At 35.4% G+C, this 12,316-nt stretch overlaps 1 protein-coding gene across 1 annotated transcript in view; it reads left to right on the top strand.

Moving 5' to 3' along the window:
• Positions 1-12,316, top strand: part of LOC124631650 (pre-mRNA-processing factor 17) — a 45,336-nt gene that overhangs the window by 32,168 nt on the left and 852 nt on the right. The window lies entirely within an intron of this gene.

Here is a 12,316-nt window from a genome sequence, read left to right as displayed (position 1 = left end):
GAGATGAAGACCAAAGAAAAGATGATGGATTGTTTCAAATAAATATTGTATGGACAAGAAACGAGTGAATTGAAACGAAATTAAATTGAGCAAGGAAAAAAATGGAATCGTAGAAGATTTCAAGGGGAGATTAGAATATTTATTTCAATATTTTAAATGCTAAACACGGGATAAGCCGCAGTATTATCTGCAGCATGATATTGAGTTTCACTTAGAAACTGTTTGTCATCGTTACTTTTAGTTTCAGACACTGATATGTTATTTATAATTTTTGCTACGACTTTCCTATCACAGGATAAGGTTGGGGAGTCTCCTTTGTAATTATGTACCTAAAGCACTGCTTTGAAACTGATTTACATAACCAAGAACGTAAAAATATAAGATATTAATAGGAAGACAATGTATTTATGTTAGTATGAAGTGTGACAGGGAGGACTGAAAGCTTAAAGCATATTGCGGCCACCCTAAATAAGAACAGAGCTATAAGAAGCAAAAAGTATCTAAATCTTCTTTGATTCTTGAAGAAAAGACCAACAAACAAACAAATTTTCTCTTTCACAATGTAGGGAATCCTACTAGTAGGACATACTATAAAAGTTATAAAGGCCAACATTTCTTTACGTTCTAAAGCAATATCTCAAGTTGTAGGTCACGTATGGTCGGACGTGACATAGGTACAAGTCAATATATTGCTCCCGTCCTGTCGTCATAGAGATATATAGTCTCGTGGGCTTAGTTACATAATATGATAGAATATATTTGTGTAAAATGTTATCATTAGTATGTTGCTATCATCTGTTATTGTTTATCAGATGCTCTCGAAACATACAATCAGGGACTTGGTTGACTCATTTTGAATCCACGGTCTAAATCCTGTTTTTCTTTGTTTAGTGTGGAAGTGTGGGATAATAAGTGGGCTGTTATAGTTTTTGGGGCATTGCTCATAGATCCAACTCTTTAGACATTTGCCTTTAACTTTATTGCTAGCCATATCGACTTTGAGACAATCCATCCATTGTTTCTTTGATCGTTCCCTTCCACTATGTCTATCCACATTCATGCTATCTACTGAAAAACAATCTTCATACTAGGTATTTATTCTTTATAGTATAAAATCCCATTGATGTACCTCGTGTTCGATCGTTATCAAATAGTTGTAGACTTTGAGCATTCAGCACGCGTGATCCCTTATCGGATCTGATTAGATTACAAGAACTATTGGCATTCAGAAAATAAAAACAATTCAGATAGTGATATTATGTGTCATAGCTTAAAATTGGAATCTATTTTGTATGAGATAATGTAGTTTTTTTAATAGCATTTTCTAGAAGATGTATGGCAAGAAATTGCTGTGTTGCAGTTTTTAACCCCCGACGCAAAAACGACGGGGTGTTATAAGTTTGACGTGTCTGTGTGTGTGTGTGTGTGTGTGTGTGTGTGTGTGTGTGTGTGTGTGTGTGTGTGTGTATGTGGCATCGTAGCTCCCAAACGGATGATCCGATTGTAATGCGGTTTTTTTTGTTTAAAAGGTATGTCAGTCGGGAGTGTTCTTAGCTATGTTTGGTGGAAATCGGTTCAGGTCTTCAAGGTCATCAGCTCGTTTGATAGGTGTGATAGGAATGTTACACGCTCAGTTTACTTGCAAGTATATGTGGGATCTGAAATTTGAAACACTAATGTCTTTTGGAACCACTGAGCTGGTCTGCTGTTAGGGCACGAAGGTAGGAGACGTAACCCTGAACTGCCTTTTAGTAAACCCATCGAGTTTGGGCTCGTTGAATTTGTCTTGACGAGTTCTCTTCATGTTTCTGATTGACGAGAACCTGATGCTGGAAATGGGATGTGGCGAATGAAACCCTGGAATGCTGGAATGAAACGGATAAACCGATTTATATTTTTGCTGAAAATGTAGAATGTCCAAAGGTTAATCTTTATTGTTTCTCAATCTGTGCAATTCTCCCAGAGCCAGTTTGTCATGAGGATTGTTAAACAGCTTCCTTTGGCCGAGATCGCATATAGCGACCCCATCTTAAGATAAAATAAATTAAATGAAAGAAGGAAAAATTAAGGAGCTCCTTTAAAAAGCATGAAATAAAATTAAATTATAAATTTAAAAAAACCCCCGACCCAAAAAAAGTACGCAATAATTATGACAAAAGGTTAAAAACGCTAAACCCTATAAAAAGCAAAAAATAACTTTTAACACTACGTAAACTAAATTTTGACGTGTCGGGGGACCGCTTTTTACCTTCATAAATACTTACATAAATCAAATGATACTTACCTAATTACAACATTCGTTTAAAAAAAAAACACGTATCTAAAGTAATGAATTAGAGCGGTCCCCCGACACGACAAAATTTAGTTTACGTAGTGTTAAAAGTTATTTTTTGCTTTTTATAGGGTTTAGCGTTTTTAACCTTTTGTCATAATTATTGCGTACTTTTTTTGGGTCGGGGGTTTTTTTAAATTTATAATTTAATTTTTGTTGAGCCAAATTGATTTGTTGCTCAGAAATTGTTACATGGACCTTAAATAATATATAGTTATTCATGTGGCGATTTGGCTCAGGTTTAGTAAAAATATGAAAACATATGTTAACCAAAGATGTTAACTTACCTTTCATTCTATGAAAAGTGTGTTGTACTGAAGGACCAAATTTTATAGCAAAGGACCAACGAAGATAGTATAAAAGCTAAGCGTTAGATGTTGAATGCATTACTGTACCTCTACGAATAAATTACCTAAACTAGCAAAGTAACGTGGATAGAGCACATGAAAATTGAAATACTCCTTCCGTTTATCGCGATGCGCCTGTCCACTTATTGCAATTGGATAGTGTGATTTTTATCACTCACCAACACGCATGCCCAGTGCGGTGAATGTGGGCAAAGCTTAGGGGGGCTTGGTCCAGCAGTGGATGTTTCTAAGCTGTGACGACGATTGTAATCCATTATTGACTTTATCTGTAATTGTTTAATCTACTTCTATTTAGGCAAAGCATTAATAGCTTGACCCTAATTGTGTTGGGATGAAGTAACCTTTAAACTAGTAACCTGCTTAAAACACGGGTGGTCCTCCCTTTATAGGTCGGTAGGAGGCCAAATATCTAGAACGAATTCGTGACCTGGTTGAGTTAGATTTTACTTTTTTGGGTATGTTTATGTCTTGACGTGAGCATTTGGAAAATATACAAGTTTGTGGGCCTTGTGGGATTAAACCAATCCAGGTGATTGAGAAACAAACTGTCTTATATAAGGACTGATATTATTCAAATGTATTGGAAAACCTAAAAAGAGAACCTTACCTGGTTTGGCATAGATAAGTGACTTAAAATGTATATCGTTCTTATCGGTTATGGCAAAATTCCTGACGTTAAAGATATTTGAAATACGTTAGGAGATTAACATATTTTCCTTCTTCGTGTCTTAATTAATCGTTTGAAACGTAAATGTTTTTACTATAAGGCCGTGACGATCGACCTTTGCTACTGTTTTGGTTATAACTCGTATTGTATTTCGGGCACGTTATTCTTGGCAACGCAGGGCTTCGATACTCGTCAGGCGTGAATCCAAATTATGTGGGCGCTTAAAACTACGAAAATTCTTAAATATACTCCTTACTGAATAAAATACGATCCCGATATTCCACCTGCCAGTTGTTTTGCTTACTAAAGATAGAATTAATGTTAAATACCAGAGGTGGGCAAATCAACAGATAAAATTAATTAAACGCAAACGCAAAGCGAAATTATTTGATGTTCTATGTTACAGCCTTATCGTCCCACTGCTGGGCACAGGCCTCCTCTTACACGGAGAAGGATTGAGCATTAATCAACATGCTTGCTCAATGCGGGTTGTTGATTTCAGACTATTTAGTCCAGGTCTCCTCAAGATGTTTTCCTTTACCTTTTTTTCAGCCATTGGTGTCTAAGATATACTTATGATGTTCTATATTTGAAGTTAATTTTGAAGGAAGATTATCTACGTATTGTTTTTGTATGGTATCGTTCAAATGAGGTCTTATGTAACGTATTAGGTTTTTTCCACTTCAGTATTAGCAAAAATATCGCAAGCGATTTTACTGACGGTGCCCGATACACTATCTATTTATAGAGATACTGAACTAGGTTCTAGGATAAGACTACTACGTTTGTAAACAGGTTACTAGGTCATTGTTCTTAAGTTTTTCAATAATATCCATCTTATTAAAATTAATATGCACATAGATATTTTGGTCTTTAGATACTCGCGATAAATTAAAGGTTATTTATTTTGTAGCCAATAATGTCTGCAAATTAATAACAGTGTCCTAGGTCATTGTCCGATTGACCGAGATAGTGTCAAAATTGGCTTATCGGTTTACTTACGGAAATAACTCCAACTACGTTGTTTGTTCCGGTATTAAGTCCTTCTTAAATGTTAAGATATTTTGGCATGATTTTCGGAAAGGTTAGCCAAATACTTCTTGGTAAAAAAATAGTAGAAAACCTACGTATTTTCTATATTTGTCATGTTACTATGTCATCCTCCGAGCCTTTTCCCAAACTATGTTGGGGTCGGCTTCCAGTCTAACCGGATTCAGCTGAGTACCAGTGCTTTACAAGAAGCGACTGCCTATCTGACCTCCTCAACCCAGTTACCCGGGCAACCCGATACCCCTTGGTTAGACTGGTGTCAGACTTACTGGCTTCTGACTACCCGTAACGACTGCCAAGGATGTTCAATGACAGCCTACATGTTCTGACATGTTCATGTTACTATGTATGTTATTTCAATGTGCAATTGCCATGTAAGCGAGCACGTGCAAGTAACATATAGTTAAGTATGTATGTATATTTTGCACGCTAGTTTTATGCAATTCTATGCTATAATGCTTTATGTTTAAATACCTATATTAACTTTAATTTCATCTTATCACGTTGAAGTTTATTGTGAAGATTTAAACTCATTAAGGTCATTGTAAATTGGTACAGTCCTAATTTAGGAAGATTTTTTTAAAATCTAATTCTAAATTATTATATTTTGCTTGTGTATTAAAACTCGAAGATAACCTTTGGTGTTTTTGCTATCTTAGGTATATCCGTAGTCTTGAGTTCAATCTTTTGTTAGTTTTTTCTGTCGTTCAGCACTGCCTATAAAACTTTCATAACGCATTTGTCTAAAATTGCTGAGGGATACCTATTTGTTTTTTTACTCATTTTGCGTAACTTAATTGGTAACTTGGCTGAAATCTTCCAAAACATACTTCACTTGAACTAACGTCAGAATATAAGTAGCTTCCACTTGTTTCAAATGTTGTAATCATGCGTACATATTTAGTGTTACAAGGAACTATCATTGTCTTCTGTAGTACTTATGCCTACCTAGTGGCCATTGAATCGAGTGCTTTGTTTGCGGATCCATTCATACAATGTAAATCTCTAGAAAGGCATCTCCGTTTTATGTACAACTTGCTGTTTCACCCGGCTTCGAGCCGAAAGTTCTACTTAGTTCACCTGGATAACTATAGCTTACTATGTTCTAATGATAAGCTATAGGTATTACTCCCAAGTTTTATTAAAATTTCTTCTATAGTTTTAGCGTGAAAGAGTATACATTATCATCGTCCATATAATTTGATGCTTAAAATATTAGTGTGGTGCAGAAAGTGTAATTATGTTGTTTATGTACTTAATTAATATGATACTTAAAAGTATGTACCTAGTTGGCAATATGCAAAATAATTACAGCGGTATAACAAGTCTTGATAATAAACTTTATGAATGCTGACTCTACCACGTGTAACATCTTCCTTAACTAGATTTTTATTATCCCATAAATATTTAAATATGTTATATTATGTCTTCAGTAGTACACTTTAAAGTTCAATTTCAGGATTAATGATTAGCGAAGGCATGTCAGGGGTTTCAGCATAGTATGTAAAATGTTCTTATAGATTTCCTCTTTATGCGGGAAACTAAACTAAAAACACTTTTTGTGGTTATAGGGCCTTTGTTCCTCATGTGGACCTGTACATTGAGCATACTTTTGTTTTTAATTATTTACAGTCACACGAGTACCTGCTATTTTATCATATGCCTATTTTTTAAAACTCTTAATTTCTAATCGAAAAGGTCAAAAAACAACCAAAGTTTGTGAGTGTATCACCACAAAATAATCACTGTCACGTTTTTTAATCAGTTTTTGAGTTGCTTTTTGGAAAAAACAATGTGTAGATAATTTTTGGTTTTAATTAAAAAGCTGTCAATCGTGAATAGGTACATATTTAAGTGTTTCTTAAATGCCTAGTATTGCTTATTATTATCCTCCTTCCCTTGCGTTGTAACGTAAACTTTCAGCGATATTGATGAAACACAGATATCGAATGTTCTTATTTAAGTACAATCGTTTATATTTCCTGAAAGTAACTGGTTATTTCCAGTTCACTGACACAGGGGTCTGCGTAACTTGACTGCTGAATTGTTCGAAAGTGTTACCGCGGCTCTGGAAATTGAAGGAACATAAATGAGTTGTGGTCCTTAGATTCCAAGTATCATACATATATAACTTAGCTACCAAGGGGTATCGGGTTGCCCCTGAGAGGCAGTTGCTTCATGTAAAATACTAGTACTCAGCTGCTTTAGTTTAGACTGGAAGCCGACCCCAACATACATAGTTGTGAAAAGGTTAGGTAGATGAGGTATCAAGTATGACAGTCCCTCCATTTCCACTCTCAGCAAGAGTCATGTTAGGATGTCCTATCTTCAAAAGAAGTCGTCTATCAATGTTATTGTAACTTTGTTTTGAAAACAAATTATGTAACATTAAAAAAATAATGGAGGCGTCGTTAAAAACCAGTTTGAAGCAGTCATGTTGACAGTTGATATCAAGATTTACATATTTCGCAGACGATTTATCAAAAAATAAAATGGTACGTTTATTGTTTGTACAATTTATCAATAACTAGCTACTACTACTGTCTAAATAGTGATTGATTATTATAGTCTAGCTACTACTCTTTAGATTATCGCGTGCCAGTATAGATACCGATAAACTTAACTTATATAATATCTTTTATTTATTACCGTTTCTAGGCCAAGTGGTTCTTTTATCTGTTTTCGAGGTTTGGGGTTTCAATGATCAGGACTATTCCTACTTGGTCCTTTTCAAGATGGATAATACGGTGCACCATTTTCTTTCTTCACTAAGAAATAATTCTGAACGCAAGTATTTTGGTCCTTTTACCCGAATTGATCATACCCTATAGAAATGGTCATGTTTGTGTTGCCAATCTAGATAGCACACACAGACAGATATTATTTTATCTATAGATAGTGTCATCGAACACTTTATGTATTGTCGTATCCTGATTTTATCATACAGATTTTCCGTTCAAAAGTAGGTAGGTACCTGATAGAGTTATTTTAACACTTTATTGATATCATTGGCGTTTTTTATTCTGTCGATTATGAGTAAACAAGTGATATCAATTATAATCTGATTAATGAACTGTAACATCTACCAAATGTTGACTATCTGTCAGGCTTCCACTAGTATCCTGAAATCGTGGCAAGAATGAGTTTAACCAAAAACAATTGAGTACCTATACAATTTTGACTTTTAATCACGTGTACGGCATATTTTTCCAAAATAATTTATCAAAAAACAAACAACTATTTAGATAAAAGTTGCTTTAAGTTTATCTCAACTTTGACTTCAAGACTTAAAACGCTTATTGTTTTTAATTTCTTGATAAGTTTTTGAAGCAATTAATTTTTATCATAAAATTCGCTTTTTATGCCACTTTTATTTAAAAAGGAAATCACACTTTTGGGTCAGTAACTTTCATGGTCTTAACAATGAGTTGAGGTTAATTTTAATATGCAGTTAAGGTTACAAGTTCAATAACTTGTTAATTACATATTATTATTTTGGTCCTTTTATCTGCTTTTGATACAAATACCATTTTATTGTTTTTATAAAAGCATTTTTATAACAGCTCCAAATCCTTGATGGAATTATTGCTACCAATTAATAAGTTTCCTATATTAATCAATGATAGTTGATCTTTGGGAGAATTCCGCAACCTTTAATTTCTACTTGAAGATAAGTTCTCTAAAATCGTCAAGTAAGAGTGTTATCTCCATAAAAGCTTAGGGAAAGTAATTTTCCCATTTAAAGAAAGGTAGGAAAAATATATTTTCTACTTCTACATTTTTTATACATAGGTTGCTGCATAATTCTAACCATGTTTGCTAGCAAACCATTTAGTCAGCTGATATAGATGAAATTGCCCATTGATATTCTCATATCGTTCGGTACACCTAGTACAGAGTGCCCCTAAGGCAACTGGAGTAGGATATACGTCATTATATTCATGGGACATGTGGAGGGGACCGGCTAGTGATAAATGTTATTTCTTTATTAGATGTACTTTTATAGGTCGGTATTGCGGCGAATGTGAGTTCGTTTTTTCATAGCAAAACCGACGAAGAACACGTACCCAACTTGTAGACAGGTCGTAACTTAGAGTCGATAAAAAACGGGTAAAGTTATTGGTCTGATATATTGAAACTTGAAGGACATGTAGTTCGCATGGCATTTAGTAGGTAGTTCTTTCAGGATCCCTTTTATACTACGACTAGGAAGTATCTAGTTTTCTGATAGTTCCCGCGCAATATAAAAGGCATGAAAGACTTAAACCACGGTCCATGATTATAAGTCCTTACATGCCAGTGTTTCTAGTGCTTTCTAAGTTGGAAAAACAATAGTTCATTAACGAATGCAAATGCTAACAGCTAGCCATTTTAGGATCACGTCATGAGCACGACTCTGACTGAAAGTATGCAAACATATGGACAGAACCTTGGCCCCGAGGTCGGACTTCGGAGTGACGATTCCGTGCGTGTGTTTCTATTTTATAGTTTTTTCTCTATATGTACTTAGTATTTTGTTTTGATATCAATAGAAGTGATTGGAGGTAAATCATGATTTATTTTGGCAATATAGGAGAACCCTAATCAAGATATGAGCTTGGTTTGTTTAAGTTTGTTATTACCAAATGTACCTAGGTACCTCTTCGCAAAGGTCTGAGTCTGGCTTAAGAGCGAAGAGACAGAGATATGAGTCATGTTTGAAGGATAAATTGTTGTGGGCTCTCAAGGAAAACACCCAATTCTTTAGTTATCGTTTTAGAAAACACGTCTTTAGTAGCCATTTCGCTCTACGCCCAGTTTCTAACTGAGATTGCCCCGCCCAATATTCCATTGGGCTCTTTTTGCCGCAATGTGCTTGTGTTCGATTCGGCTAAAAGGGGTCCTGATATAATGCAAAAAGCAATACAATTTAAAGTCCTAGACTAGCCGCATTTAAAGACATTGAACTATTTCGACCTTCATAAAGGTCAAGGGCGTAGTATACTCTAAAACAGCGGTTCCCGAATTCTTTTGGCTTCGGAACCCTTTTCGTTTCGCAATTTTTCGGCGGAACCTTAGCAGTCAACTAAAGACGTAAATACACTTAGGTACGGCTCGTAGCGTATGGTAGCGCACCAAATGGTTATATGGTTAGAGACATACTCAGGCGTAGCATGGCTATCTGCCGCACGGTCCAGAAAACAATTTAGCCGCCCTTGACTTTGTGTATTATGTGAATAGTTTTCAGTTTGAAGACGGACAAAGTAAACGAAAAAAGAAATAGATTGGGTTTGTACAGGTGCGAGGTGAGCGAGCGCGTTTTCTTTTTTGCTAAAAGAAGAAGTTCCAAGATTTTTTTTAGTTTAAGTACCTACACAAAATAAACAAAACCACTGTAAATTAATAAGGTCTCAAAAAGTACAATATCCACACAAAAAGCAAATGCAAATGAATAAGAAGCAGCTAGCGAAGAAAGCGCTATTGCTTTTTCTGAACCAGAGGGATAAAAAATAAACATCAAAGGAAACCTCGACGGAAGAGCGCGAATTTTTTTCGATGTTGTATACCTGAGCAATTAAACGAACATAAAAGCATCACACGTAACATGGAGACGCGAGCGAAGCGAGCGCGAAATTTTCGGATTCGCGGAAGTGCAAAATTTGAAATAATGTCACACTTTGATTCATGGTAAAAATAGCCACTGGGGCCCGATTCTCCTAATTTTACTTAAGCGACATACGATTGACGTTCGACTCGATTCGACTGAGATCCGATCCCGACTCGATTACGATTGAAGCATATGTGGCATTCCGCTATTTTTTCTTTGAAATAAACGTTTTTATCCTTTTCTGTCATTCAATAATGAGTCATTTTGTCTGCAAATGATTTACGATTGCAAAATGATTGTACCGCAAACTACCATATAGACCAAAATTACCAAAATAGCAGACCAATCGCACACCAATCAAATGTCAATCGAATACGATTGGTCTTGTATTAGTAGCAGAATGCCCGATATGGTTAAAACTGCTATTGCGGTCATATTGCGATCCGATTTCTATTCGATTTTGACATTATTAACTTAGGAGAATCGGGCCCCTGGAAATACTCGTATGCCGTGTCATCTCACATCCTATCAAATATATGAAAACGTATAATCCTTACTATGAAATAAGCTCAAAAAATGCGGAGGTATTAAGTTAATCTACAATTTGTAAAAAACGGGATTAAATTTAATTATCTGCTGCCGTGGCCTTCCCCCGCCACTTTTCGCGAAATCATACTTACACTCCCGAGTGGTACCCACCTACATGGTGCCTAAATGGAATTTTGGAATGCAATATTTAAAACAATTTAATTGAAAATGAATAATAATTTAATAATTTCAAAAGTGAAACGATTTACCATATGGAAATCTTGAATTTTCCACGGAACCCCCGAGGGCCTGTCACGGAACCACAGGGTTCCGCGGAACCCCATTTGGGTACCGCTGCTCTAAAATCACTATCGCTGCGCATGTGCGAAACTTGAATGAATATATTTTTCATCTCTGCATCTCAAGGTGGTTGCGTAACAGTCTATTTTGATGCGTCGTTTGTTGTCTAGCCGACTCATAAGACGAAACAATGTATTGTCGATATGGATCATTGTGATCTGTTACTAATTAAATTATATCGTTACTTTTGCATCTGTAGATAAGCCCCCTATAACTCTAGGGGTTAGGGTTGTCAACCAATTGATCGCATTGCGTGTAAAACATGGTCCATATAATTCTCTCTAATTTCAGGTTGATATCGAAAATGGGTCCTTTCCGTCCTTTTAGTCTATAACAAGGGCAATATATAGATATTGTATGCACGTAAATTGACATGATTATCCACCCATATTAAAATGGATTTAATGGATAATCGTGATAAGTAAACAATACTATATCGATTTTTCGCATTTATAACTACCAGAGTTTTCTGGCCAAATAATGTTTGCACGCAAGCATAACATCAATAATTTGTACCTACCTCTAATTATAGGGTTTTACTTCATAAATACTGTAAGATGTGCATGCAGCTTCTCAATTTATAAGAGAAATCAGCTTCTAATTAGTAGGCTAACTGCTAGGTTTAGCTACGTCTACAGTTTTTTAGGGAGCCAGAGTCCCAAATAGTTTCAATCAATATTTATCTTAATAGAAAGATAATAATTTACTTTGTAGGTAAGTATTATTAAATCGGCCTTTTAACTGCACACTGCACGTAAGTGCATAGCTATTATAATAATATTTAGTTACATAACATTATCCTATGTTTTGTAAACCTTCCCGTCTGTTAGACATAACTTCCGTTAGTACCTAGGACCACCTACCTCTCTTTTTCCCGTTAAGGTAAACAATGTTCAATTAGGTAAGTAGGAAACCTATTACATTGGAAGGGAAAGATTCGTTTCAATCTAAACTAAATAATAAATATCTAACGGTATTTTTTGCCACCTCGTCTCAATACGAGGAAACGACAATAATAAACTTGCTGTTATACCTGTTTCGTTTATTTTTTATTTCCTTTGAGAGATGGATGACTATAGTTCGGCCATTCAGAGAATGCGTTCCTGACACGTCGCGATTGAACTGACGACGTAACTACATTCATTGATTATTGATATAATAATGTTGTTTTAATGCTCCTCAATTGTTAAAACGGTAAACAACCAGCAAAAATATTTTTATCGTAACTGCAACGCCATTGCAAAGTTACGTCGTCAGTTCAATCGCGACGTGTCAGGAACGCATTCTCTGAATGGCCGAACTATAACCTATTGTTCTTAGAATTCTCCAAAAATGATTTTAGGGATTCCCTAATCCTATTTCTGAAAAGATCTCTTGTTATCGTTCGCGGATGTTGAGTCCATTGATGTGTTATCAACATACCT

The sequence above is a fragment of the Helicoverpa zea genome, chromosome 7 (assembly GCF_022581195.2).
Source record: "Helicoverpa zea isolate HzStark_Cry1AcR chromosome 7, ilHelZeax1.1, whole genome shotgun sequence".
NCBI lineage: Eukaryota > Metazoa > Arthropoda > Insecta > Lepidoptera > Noctuidae > Helicoverpa > Helicoverpa zea.
This window is presented reverse-complemented; position numbering and strand designations above follow the sequence as displayed.